Here is an 11,323-nt window from a genome sequence, read left to right as displayed (position 1 = left end):
TGGTGAGAGCGAGTGTGTCCTCCAGGGCAGGGGCGTATCTACCATGAGGCAAACAAGGCGTTTGCCTAGGGCAGCAATTTTTAGGGGGGCGGCACCGCCCCCGGAAGAAGGGACCTTTTGGGCAGCAGCGGACAGAGCCATGCAGGGCCACCAGCAAAGGGGTCGCGTCTGTACCCTTGCAGTGGCCCGGACAGCAGGAGAATCGATACAGGGGAGGGCAGTTGCAGAGCGATGTTCCTGTACCTCTCCCTCCAGCAGCTAACGAGCAGGGGACAGCTTGGAGCAGGGAGAGGAGAAGTGTCGGAGAGGAATAGGCCCGGAGCAGGTGAGCTGTGCTGTGTTCTGTGGGATCTCCCTCCCTCCCTACACTGATGGATCGTATGGGGCTGCAACCCCCCCCCCCCTTCCTGCTGCCTGGAGATCAGCAGCCCCTGGAGAAGGTGTTTGTGTGCAGCCCCATACGATGTGAGAAAAGAAGAGAGAGAAGGGGAAGAGGGAAGAGAGAGAGAGAGGGGGAGAGAGAGAGGGAAGATGTGTATTTCTGTGTATGTACATGTATCTGTGTGTATGTGTGTGTACATGTGTTTTGTATGTGTGTGTGTACATGTATGTGTGTGTGTACAGGTGTCTCTGTTTGTGTGTGTTTGTTGGTGGTGAGTAACTCTTAAGGCCTGGCTAGTAGCTCAGGACTTGAAAATGTAAGCCCTGATCTAAGAATAGGGAGCGGTGGAAACAAATTCAGAAACTTACCTGAGAATTAGCAACACATTACAGAACTCATGTTGGCAATCCATCTCTCCTGAACAAAACGATGATACCGCAAAAGCATCTAGAATTGAATACTTTTCTATCCCAGAAAACTGAAAAGGCTTTACGCTGGTTGAAGGCCTCTTTTTTTTTTTTTTTTTATTACATAGCAACTCAGCGTCTACTATGTTCGCACGGAAATTGAACCTTTCTATACGACCCCCACATATCTATAAGTTACGAACTAAAAATGGTAACATCTCCTCTCTATCTCATGAAGTATTGGGGATTTTTGAAAAATTTTATTCCACCCTATTCGCTCCCCCACAAACGACTTGCACTCCCCCAGACGGCTCATGGCTTGATTCTCTACCCCTCCCTGTTCTCACACCCTCTCAGATAAGCTCCCTTAATGCCTCATGTACCTTGGAGGAAATAACCAGAGCGATTAGGGCACTGAGAACTTCCACAGCACCGGGCCCAGATGGGTTCACGGCTAGTTATTATAAACATTTTGCTCCTATGTTGGCTCCTTTTTTGATGTTGTTGTTAAATGATATTTTGCAGGGCCGCAAGTTTCCTGAGGAGATGCTGTTGGCTAACGTCTCTATTACCTAAACCCCTAAAAGATCATCATCTACCTCACAACTATAGACCCATCTCAGTGATGAACAGCGATCTTAAAATATTCAGTCGTATTCTGGCAGATAGATTGGCCCCTATTATCTCCACCTTGGTCTCACCAGACCAATGGGGATTTATCCCGGACAGACTTATCACGGACAACATACCTCTCACACTAAATGTTATTCAGGACGCTAATTTACATTCTAAAGAAGTGTTGTTACTAAGCCGGGACATTAATAAGGCCTTTGATAGTGTCCTCTGGCCCTATTTGTTTCCACTATTGCAAAAGATGGGCTTCAATGACGAATTTTTGTCCGGTGTACATGCTTTGTATGCCTCCCCCCAAACAATAATTAAACTCCCAACTCTGATTTTTTTACACTGGGCAGGGTACCCGTCAGGGCTGTCCACTTTTACCCTTACTATTTGCGCTAGTTTTGGAACCTTTGGCAATTGCTATAAGAACACACCCGGATATATTTCAGGGTACCCACTTTTGGTCTCACAATTTAAATGATGTATGTATGCAGATGATGTCATGCTTTTCCTTACTAACCCATTAGTATCAGTGCCCAATTTATGCACATTATTAAATGAATTTGCATCGGTATCGGGTCTCACTGTAAATTTTACCAAAGCAGTTGTCATGCCTATTAATGTTACTGATTCCCTGAGTGCATCTCTCCGCAGCTCTTTCCCATTTTGTTGGGCCACAGACCAAATCTCATATTTAGGTATCTATCTTACTCCCAGCTACTCGAGACTATTTGCAGTTAGTTACCCACCATGTGTCACGCCTCTCTACTCTGTTGAAGATCTGGCATGGATATCCAATCTCATTTTTGGGCAGAGTCACGGCAGTGAAAATGAATGTCTTGCCAAAACTACTTTACTTATTCCGAGCACTCCCAATCTCAGTCTCAAAAATATTTTTAGATAGTTTTCAACGGATGGTTAACAATTTTATTTGGTATAATAAATGTTGTCGTTTTATTTCATCAGTCCTATACCAGTCACAATGGGCCAGTTTCTGGCATTATTACCTGTCGGCCCACTTTGCACAACTATCACAATGGGCGACTATTAACTCCCAGGTCCCTTGGATCAGATTTGAATCTCAATCTATATGTCCATTCTATCTACCAGGTATATTATGGACAAAAATTCCCCCTCGCTCGTTATTGACCCATAATTCCATTGTTGCCCACTCTCTGATGCTTTGGTCCCATTATAAACTTAAATTAAATCTTGTCTCCTCTATCTCACCGGGTTCATAATTTTTTGGAGACCCGAATTTTATCACAGCATTCCGTTGGTGGTATGATTGATCCTTTATCAGGTTATCTGATTTTCAAAGAGGAGGGTCTTATATCACTTCTGAGATGCTGCGCACACTTTTCGATATTCCACTTCATGAATATTATTGTTATCGGCAAATAAGACACTTTTTCAATTCACATTTTGGTCTGACACCTTCGTCCCCAATTACATTTTTCAAACGTATTAGCCGTGACTCTCCTAGGGGTAGGTGTCTTATTTCAGATTTGTACCGCCTTTTTTTGGTAACTATCTTTCCCTCACCCCCCTTGTATTGACAGAAATGGGAGGCTGATAGTGGTGTCACTTTTTCTGAAGAGGATAATGGTGGATAATATACGTAAGAGCTCTAGATCTCTTTCTGTCCGTGAGACGGCCCTCAAAGTATTCACCCATTTATATCATACCCCTTCTAGACTGCATGTCAAGTTTCCAGGGACGTCCCACCTTTGCTTCCAGGGTTGTGGCCTTGCTGGTACCCTAGTGCATATATTTTGGGCCTGCCCAAGCCTTTCATTGGTGTGGCGCAAAATCTCTGAAGTGGCCTCTGCTGTGGCAGATGCCCCAGTGCATCTGTCTATGCAGTCTTGCCTACTGGAAGCCCATATCTCAGGAATACAGACTGAGGCTATGAGTCTAATCCATACCATCTGTGTATCTACCCTATGGGCCATTGTCCTACATTGGAAATCGCCCACGGTACCATTGGCTTCAGTTCTAAGAAGAGTTGATGCGGTGATGCTCATGGAAAAAATTCATTATACATTACTGGATAGGATGCAAATATTTGACAGAAAATGGGAAATTTGGAAAACTCATAGACATTTACTATACAACTAATGACTTCTCATGATTTAATTGATTTAGTTTCTCTGTTGGTAGCATTATTGCTCTGCCTACCTTCCTACCTATCTTGCTCATGTACTTAATTTCTTTTCTTTTTTTTTTGCCTTACATGATTGTACCTTTTTGGAATGAATATTACAGATGTGGCTTGTTTCTGCTGTATATTCTACTTGATGCAGTAACGCTGTTTTTTCACCCTGATTCTTACAAAATAAAAACGTTTGTAAACAAAAAAAAAAATTAAAATAGCAAACTGAGAACTTAATAGGCAAACCTAGTCTTGTGTGGCTGGGACTATTATGATTTTTTTAGTCATTTTCTCAGCACAATCTGTCATATTAAGACAAGCTGCTTTGAAGAAAGAAAAGTCATTTCTCAGCACAGTGTCTGTTGGAATAATCTGCAGCTTGCTGGCAGGACATACCGAGCTAAAGGTTATGTCATACAAGGTCAGGTGTAATTTCCCAGCTTGATGCCACCAAAAACAAGCCACGGGGGTTATTTCTGTTTTTCCTCTCCATAGAAATGGAGTTTAGCTACATCATTCCCCTCATTTCACCCCTAATGTGTGTCCTACAAGTCTCCCACCAGAAGAATTCTCAGGATGTACAGGGACAAGATGGCCGACATCTTGTTCTTGGAATATGCAAGCATTGTCTTGCCCTCTTCATGTATGTTGTGTGTGTCAATATGGCGCATCAAATAGATAGCTGAGATCTCTTAGCTAAAACATTCCGACATCTGTGTAAACTTGGCGCGTGTGAGGAGTTCAGATCTCAGCAAGGGCCACCCTGCATGCCGTTATCCTACACAGCTGTGATTGTGTAATAGTACATAACATGGGCATTGCACAACATTGCCAAGTGTTATTGGAGCTACACAAGAAAATATCATTGCAGAGTACAAAATGTTCACATTAATATTACTATTATAATTCTTAGATTGTAAGCTCTAACAAGCCGGGCCCTCTGTTTCCTCTTGTACCAAATTGCAACACTAATGTCTACCTTCATTTTGTAAAGTGCTGCGCAAACTGTTGAGGCTATACAGTGAAGGAAATAAGTATTTGATCCCCTGCTGATTTTGAATGTTTGCCCACTCACAAAGAAATGATTGGTCTAAAAATCGAATGGTAGGTGTATTGTAACACTGAGAGACAGAATAGCAACAACAAATTCAAAAGAAATGCATGTCTAACAAATTATGCACTGATTTGCATGTTCATGAGGGAAGTACTAATTTGATCCCCTATCATTCAGCAGGATTTCTGGCTACCAGGTGTCTTTCATACAGATAACAAGCTGAGATTAGAAGTAGTCTCTTAAAGGGAGTGCTGCTAATTTCATTTTGTTACCTGTATAAAAGACACCTGTCTACAGGAGCAATCAAACAATCAGATTCCAAACTCTCCACCATGGCAAAGACCAAAGAGCTGTCCAAGGATGTCAGGGACAAGATTGTAAACCTACACAAGGCTGGACTGGGCTACCAAACTATCGCCAAGCAGCTTGGTGAGAAGGTGACAACAGTTGGTGCAATCATTCGCAAATGGAAGAAACACAAAACAACTGTCAGTCTCCCTAGGTCTGGTGCACCATGCAAGGTCTCACCTCGTGGAGTGTCAGTGATCATGAGAACAGTGAGGAATCATCCCAGAACTACACGTGAGGATCTTGTCAATGATCCCAAGCAGCTGGGACCACAGTCACCAAGAAAACAATTGGTAACACACTACGCCGACAAGAATTGAAATCCTGCAGTGCCTGCAAGGTCCCTCTGCTCAAGAAAGCACATGTCCAGGCCCATCTGAAGTTTGCCACTGAACATCTGAATGATGTAGAGGAGGACTGGTTGAAAGTGTTGTGGTCAGATGAGACCAAAATTGAGCTCTTTGGCATCAACTCAACTCGCCGTGTTTGGAGGAGGAATGCTGCCTATGACCCCAAGAACACCATCCCAACTGTGAAACATGGTGGTGGAAACATTCTGCTTTGGGGAGGGTTTTCTGCTAAGGGGACAGGACAATGGCACCGCATCAAAGGGACGATGGACGGGGCAATGTACCATCAAATCTTGGGTGAGAACCTTCTTGCCTCAGTCAGGGCATTGAAAATGGGTTGTGGATGGGTGTTCCAGCATGACAATGACCCAAAACACACAGCCAAGGCAACAAAGGAGTGGCTCAAGAAGAAGCACATTAAGGTCCTGGAATGGCCTAGCCAGTCTCCAGACCTTAATCTGATTGACAATTTGTGGAGGGAGCTGAAAGTTCGAGTTGCCAAATGTCAGCTACCAAACCTTAATGACTTGGAGAGGATCTGCCAAGAGGAGTGGGCCAAAATCCCTCCGGAGTTGTGTGCAAAATTGGTGGCCAACTACAGGAAACGTCTGACCTCTGTGATTGCCAACAAGGGATTTGCCACCAAGTACTAAGTCATGTTTTGTGAAGGGGATCAAATACTTATTTCCCTCATGAACATGCAAATCAGTGCATACTTTTTTAAACATGCATTTCTTTTGAATTTTTTGTTGCTATTCTGTCTCTCAATGTTACAATACACCTACCATTCGATTGCAGGGGAAGGGGAAGAAAGAAGTTGTCATATATACTAGTGGTAGAAAAAACCACCACCATATATAACATGGAGCTCCCACTGAACAGGCTGAAAGCTCAGCATTCAAACAAACCTCGGTCTGACCAAACCAGGAGGTCATCCCTATTCTGTAGGAATCTATATCTCTTTGGCAAGGGAGGAGTGAGCTGGGGGTAGGGTTACCACCTGCCCTGGATAGAAATAATAACCATGATGGGTTTGATCTGTTGTGGGTGTGGCCTAAAAGGGGTGTGCCCTGTGTGACCACGCCAAATCACAGTAGGATTGTGTGCTAGAGTGTTGCTGTCAAAAGCTGACTTTTGCATTTGAATATTGAAAATTTGATCAGCTCTAATCATGCTCAGGACTCAGAGGATGGCTCTTCCTTGACTCAGCACTTGGAGGCTAGCTGCCTCTGGAAATAGTTCAGGACTCGGTGGCTAGCTCCTCCCTGGCTCACAGCTGGCTCCCTCTCTAGCTGAGGACTCAGAGGCTGTCCTCTCTTATTCAGAGCATGGAGGCTACCCTCTCTCTTATTCAGAGCATGGAGGCTGGCTTCTATCTTATTCAAAGCATGGAGGCTGGCTTCTCTCTTATTCAAAGCATGGAGGCTGGCTTCTCTCTTATTCAAAGCATGGAGGCTGGCTTCTCTCTTATTCAGAAAATGGAGGCTTGCTTCTCTCTTATTTAGAGCATAGAGACTGGCTTCTCTCTTATTTAGAGCATGGAGGCTGGCTTCTCTCTGGCTCATGACTTCAAGGCGGTCTCCTCACTGGTTCAAACGTCAGAGGTTAACTCCTCTTTGTCTTAGGGGTAGAAAGCTTTTTTCTGGCTCAGGAATTTGAAGGCTGTCTCCATCTCAAGACTCAGAGACTGGCTGTTTTCTGTCTCAAGACTTAGAGTCTGGTCCTCTCTGGTTAAGAAATCCGAGGCTAACCGCTTTCTGTCTCGGCACTTGGAGGCCAGCTTCTCTCTGGCTAAGGATTTTGAGACCAGTTCCTCTCTCGCTTGGGACTCAGAAGATGCTCCTCTTTGGTTCAGTACACAAAGACTGGCTCCCACTACGGTATATGATTTGGAGACTGGAATCTTCTCCAGCTCAGGTCTTGGAGGCTGGCTCAGTCATTGGGGGGGGGGGGGGGGGGGGGCTGGTTCCAAACTCAGATGCAGGCTCCAGTCTAGCTCAGATTTTGGAGAATTCAAAGGACTCAAATACCAGCTCCTGTTTGGCTCAGGACTCAAAGGCCAGCTTCTACCTGGCTCAGGACTCGAAGACCAGCTTCTACCTGGCTCAGGACTCGAAGGCCAGCTTCTACCTGGCTCAGGACTTGAAGGCCAGCTCGTTTCTGTCTCAGGATGTGGAGGCCAGCTTTGGTTTGACACCCCAAGAAGTGTTGTATGTTGAAGAGGCTTATGGATGAGTCTTTCTCAACTGGTGTGCTGCGGCACCCTGGGGTGCCATCAGGGCTCTTCAAGGGTGCCATGGCAAAATGCTAAAATCTGTAACAAAGGCAGGTGGATCAAGTAGCTTTATCCAAGCCTGGCTTATTTTACAGATAGCTACAGGTCACAATACAAGTACAAGTTCGACCCCTTACGGGGCTGCCCACCCACTCCCTACCAACTGATAACGTCACCGGTTGCAAAGGAGCATGTTAGGAGCCTGCACAGACTCCTTGAGTTCCCCTCACCTGCCTCTAAGGATGCTGAGAGAGGTATGGATCATCAGCAGTGGGGATGGGTGGTTGGGTTGCTTGTGGCTCTTTCTTCATAGTTCAGAATTGATTTCTCTTCTGGGCCCCATGCAGAGTATCATACAGTAGGGCCTGGCTCCCTTCAACTATTATTTTTCTGCTGCTTTTTTTGTTTCTATTTTATTAACCATTAGTATTTAAACTTTATTCTTTCTTATTTGTTTTGTTTGTTCAATTTTTGTGTCACATTTAAAGAAAGTGCAAAACTCAAAAAAACCCTTTTATTTAATTTGTAAATACATGTTTAATGCTTTGTACCAGATTAATGATTTTAGTGTTATGTATGTGTATTTTTATTCTGTAGTAACAGTTTTTTTTTTCTAACACACATTGGTCAAAATAGTGTATCTTGTTAGCTTTCTTGCTTTAAACAGTTAATTTTTGAAAGACAATTTCCCAAAAAGAAAGCATTGTTTGTCCTTAAAAAAAAACCAATATATTTATTACGTTGTCATTTTAAAGCATAACTTAACTGTATCACCACAAACTGAAAACACTGCTTAATTCTTTTATTAATATTCACAAACTCACTCATCCATCTATGTCTCCATGTCTTTATTTCATTGGGAAATCACTTTGAAAAACACCTCTGTAGCATTTCTAGCCATGTCCATCTCGAGTAAGGGAAGAGGATTCATGTTACTTCATGGAATCCACCTGCCCTTAGCTCAGGCATGCAAGCAGGAGAGTGTGCCTAGCTGAGAAAGCGCCCCCCCCCCCTCCTCCAAATGAAAGGAAAACAAATACCATGAAGACTGCTGGGATGTATTACATCATTTTGGTCTACACCAGAAAACAAGAAGCAATTGAAAGCGAAACACTACTCACCTCAGTTCCAGCAATGCGGCATCCCTCCGCTCCCCACCCAATCACTGACATCATTGATTGGCCAGCTTCCGGGTCTCAATCTCCGACTGCTGTTATTGGGATGACATTACACCTGCATAGGCATGGAAATTTAGTCAGATTCGGCATTGCCGAATTTGAGCAGTCAGCTGCGCATGCGCGGCTCACTGTACAAGGCAGACGGGTAAGTAATTTCAATGAAGAAAAAACACAGCATGTCTCTTCTACATTATAATTCCTGCCTGTCTGCCCATTTTTATTACTTTTTTATTTTTATTACTTTTTTTATTTTTTTTATTGTTATAAGTAGTCAAAAGAAAAATCCATATATGAGTTTCTTCAAACGTGCAAACTTTGCTTTAGTGTACAATATCCCATGCTTCTTAAAAAATATAACGCTTGTGTCCCTTTAAATGGGCCAAAGAATGGATGAGATGGCATGCTGCTGTTTGGGTTCCTTCTCCACTCAAATGATAACCTCCCCTTCCACAGTGGTTATTATAGAGGAATAGATCAAATCAGAGTGTATTACACTTTAAAAATAATTTTTATTAACAAAAGTAATGCACTCACATTTACTCTATGTTAAAACCGCTTTGTGCACAAAATGTGTCCTCCAGAACTTTTTCCCAGGTGAAAATGCGAAAACAATCCTATGGACACTGTTGTTGCAAATCATCATTGGTTTATTCACTTTTTCATTTATTTTGATATATAACTGGATGCACAATTTTATATATTTTTATTCATTTATATATGTGGATATGCTTGAGGTGATTGTAGCCGTATTAGTGCATTTGCAACAGAAACAATTGAGTTCTGTCCGTGATACTTTTTTTATTTGCACTAACATACAATTTTGAGGACAAGCTTTCGGGGTATGTTCCCTTCTTCAAGGTCCAGCCAGTAGTAGGTAGTACTGCGTGAACCTTGAAGAAGGAGTCATACCCCGAAAGCTTGTCCTCAAAATAGTATGTTAGTGCAAATAAAAAAAGTATCACGGACAGTACTCATTTGTTTATATTTGGATATCCATCATAAATATTAGTAATTGGGTACACACTTTTGAAGTGAAGCGCGGCACATTGTGGTTTTTTGGTACCTTCTTCCACATGTTTGCTGTGTCCCCCTCATGGCTTCTCGCAAACTGTGAACGGGACTTCTTATGGCTTTCTTTCAACAATGGCTTTCTTCTTGCCGCTCTTCCATAAAGGCCAGATTTGTGGAGTGCTCAACTAATAGTTGTCCTGTGGACAGATTCTCCCACCTGAGCTGTGGTTCTCTGCAGCTCCTCCAGAGTTACCATGGGCCTCTTGGCTGCTTCTCTGATTAATTCTCTCCTTGCCCGGCCTGGGAGTTTAGGTGGACGGACATATTTTGGTAGGTTTGCAGTTGTGCCATACTCTTTCCATCTTCGGATGATGGATTGAACAGTGCTCTGTGAGATGTTCAAAGCTTGGGATATTTTCTTATAACCTAACCCTGCTTTAAACTTCTACACAACTTTACCTGACCTGTCTGGTTTGTTGCTTGGCCTTCATGATGCTGTTTGTTCACTAATGTTCTCTAACAAACCTTTGAGGGCTTCACAGAACAGCTACATTTATACTGAAATTATACTGAGATTAAATTACACCCAGGTGGACTCTATTTACTAATTAGGTGACTTCTGAAGGCAATTGGTTCCACCAGCTTTTAGTTAGGGGTATCAGAGTAAAGGGGACTGAATACAAATGCACGCCATACTTTTCAGATATTTATTTGTAAAAAAGTTTGAAAACCATTTATCATTTTCCTTCCGCTTCACAATTATGTGGAAAATTTCAAGGGGTTTGAATACTTTTCAAGGCACTGTATAAGACAACCCTTCTGAACTTATATCAGTGCCAGCTGTGAAATAAAGGATTTCCAGTTACATTCCCTCTAGGTGAAAATGATCACTGGGACAAATAGTGTGAATCTCCTTAGTAGGGACACAAAAAAACACAACAGAGGTACGAATCCTGCAACATAATCGTAAAAGCAGGGCTTTTACTTTTATAATTTTTTCAATGAATACATAACTGCATCAGTGGGTGTCTGTTAAGCAAGCCATAGATGATGCAATTTTCTTCCCGCAACCAGGGATTGGAGGAAAGAAAATCACTTGATTCCTCCATCAACGCAGTCAGTGTTGATAGGGGAATCTCTCCCACAGTGCTATTATGTTCTGCTGGTGGGGAGCCTTCCCTGCTCACAGAACACAATTACTGCTGGTGGCTAAAGCAAATTATGCAATTTTCTTTCCTTTAAAGTGTTACTAAACCCCGGACCCTGCATTCACTATAACTGGTCTCCCGCAGTACACACAACATGGTAGTGCAATTATTTTAGTACATATAAACTGCTAAATATCTTTTCTCATCAGCAGTTGGAGCAGTCTTGTGACAAAATTCCGTATATATATGTGATTTAGCACTTCCGGGCAAGGGGCACGTGTGCTGCCATTGGCGAATATGGGTGTCGATCACTGGGTCCCTTGCTTGAGATTCCCCACCGGCCGGCACCTGCCGATTTCCGAGGAATACTGACAGAGGAGAGGTCTGTATGTAA

The sequence above is a fragment of the Staurois parvus genome, unplaced genomic scaffold (genome assembly GCF_062004578.1).
Source record: "Staurois parvus isolate SC_StPar_1 unplaced genomic scaffold, SC_StPar_1.0 ptg000858l, whole genome shotgun sequence".
Classification (NCBI taxonomy): Eukaryota; Metazoa; Chordata; class Amphibia; order Anura; family Ranidae; genus Staurois; species Staurois parvus.
The sequence above is the reverse complement of the archived record's forward strand: the minus strand, read 5'-3'. Positions refer to the sequence as shown.